A 2,334-nucleotide genomic window follows, 5' to 3' on the forward strand; every position below is an offset into this window, starting at 1 on the left:
CTTAAAATGAGGATTTGGATTGTATTTTATCTAAGATTGCTTTGTTCATTTTCTTTTCTGGCAGTCCACTGTAAATGCCAAAACTCATCTGTTTGTTTTTCATACTGTGGTAGCTTGAATGTTGCTAAGATGCTTTAAGCAATGCCACCGATGTTTTAAATAAAAAGGGTATACCCATGGTGGACAGTTTCAGCTGAACTTCTAGAATAAAACAGACTTGGAAAAAAGAGAGGTGGAGTACTTCTAAATGTTTAGCCACTTAAAACCTTGTGAATAGATTTTTGAGCACGTGTGTGAGGATTTGTAGCTTGGGAGATTGGTGAGATGGCAGATGAGGAAGAAGACCTTACCTTTGAAGAAATTGGAGAAGATTTGGATGGTAACAGGGCAAACGAAAAAGACTATTTTCTAAAAAATTAAGATGTATGATGTATGGGTTTGGAGATGATCAGATTCCTTATACTGAGTCAGTTGATATTCTTGAAGACCTTGTCATAGAGTTCATCACTGAAATGACTCATAAGGCAATGTCAATCGGAAGACAAGGTCAAGTACAAGTTAAAGATATAGTCTTCTTGATTCGAAAGGATCCGAGGAAGTTTGCTAGAGTTAAAGACTTGCTTACTGTGGATGAAGAATTGAAAAGAGCTAGAAAAACATTTGATGAAGCAAACTATGGATCATGACAGATTTTATATTTTCTGAAGCTACGTATTTTCCACGGAAAGGTCCTGATGTATCTTACTATGTAAAGGAAAGGTAGAGAAACACAAAATTTTCATGTCTTTGATTTTAGATTGATGTTGTTGTTGTCAGGTGCCATCGAGTCGGAACCGACTCGTAGCGACCCCATGCACAGCAGAACGAAACAATGTCCAATCCCGGGTCAACCTTACTACCACTGCCACACTTGAGTCTATCAATGATGCCACCTGGCCAATCCATCTCGTTAGGGGTCTTCCTCTTTTTCTCTGACCCTCCACCTTACCCAGCATGACATCCTTCTCCAGCGACTGTTTCCTCCGGACAATATGTCCAAAGTATGAGAGACGAAGCTTAGCCATCCTGGCCTCCAAGGAGCACTCTGGCTGCAATTCTTCCAAAACAGATCTATTGGTTCTTTTGGCAGTCCATGACACTTTCAGTATTCTCCTCCAACACCACAACTCAAAGGTATCAATTCTTCTATGATCTTCCTTATTGACTGTCCAGCTTTCGCATCCATATGAGGTTATTGAAAATACCATGGCTTGGGTCAGGCGCACCTTAGTCCTCAAGCTAACATCTCTGCTTTTCAATACTTTAAAAAGTTCCTGTATAGCAGATTTGCCCAATGCAATACGTTGTCTGAGAAATATGTACCTGGACCAAGAAGCAGTTGTTCGAACAGAGCATGGGAACACTGAATGTTTTAAAATTGGGAAAGGTGTGCGACGAGGTTGTGTTCTTTCACCATACTTATTCAACTTAGATTGATAGTGAGCCTTTAATTGCCTGCCTTCATATCATACTTGAATTAATCATTAGCTTTTAATGACCACGAGTAAGCGAAATGACTTTCTGACTTTTGGCTATCTAAACAACAAAGTAGTATTTATGTTAGGCATTAGTACTGTAGCTGTTTAGTATGTGAAACCTAAACTTCACCTTTGGTTCAATGATAACTGAGGTGTGTTCCATGTATTCTCAAATTTCTAGACAAGTGTAGTAGTCTCTGAGATTGTTAAAGATAGTGGACTGGTTTGTGTTTCTCTTTAGTAGATGATGATTTAGGAAACTACACATTATGTGAGAACACTTATCTGCCTTAAAATATCATTTAATAGTGTTCAAATAAAAGTAATTTTTCTTGAGAAACTGAAAGTCTCATATAAACATTTCAGTGTTTGGAGGCTTTTAAATGAAAAACCTTTGAGACTTATATCTACTATTTATCAAGTTTTAGGAGAACTAATTTTTCCAGATCAGATTAATCTTCTAAAAAAGAAAATGCTTTCAGTATTAGGAATGACTTTGCTTAAAAAGCTGATGGCAGGATAAGCATTTGGAGTAATGTTTTATTAACATATTTGTTCTTGTACATTGTGTACATGTATACTTGACTAGAATCTATACAAACTGATTTTGTAGTTCATAATAGACAGGTTTTGTGTGTGTTTCGCTGTATTGTATTAAATTGTTGTTGTACTTAGCTCAAAATAATGATTGAAATTGTATTTCAAGGGATCACTGTATACTACTATATGTGAAACAATGTTTTGTGCACTGCTGATAAGCATTATAAATCAGCACTTGGGAAAATTCTACTTTCTTAACCTATTGATACAAGGAATA

At 36.6% G+C, this 2,334-nt stretch overlaps 1 pseudogene; it reads left to right on the forward strand.

Moving 5' to 3' along the window:
- Positions 1-324: 324 nt before the first annotated feature.
- On the forward strand, positions 325-686 carry LOC102832679 (annotated as a pseudogene).
- The last annotated feature ends 1,648 nt before the right edge of the window (positions 687-2,334 follow it).

The sequence above is a fragment of the Chrysochloris asiatica genome, unplaced genomic scaffold (assembly GCF_000296735.1).
Source record: "Chrysochloris asiatica unplaced genomic scaffold, ChrAsi1.0 scaffold00159, whole genome shotgun sequence".
Taxonomy (NCBI): Eukaryota; Metazoa; Chordata; class Mammalia; order Afrosoricida; family Chrysochloridae; genus Chrysochloris; species Chrysochloris asiatica.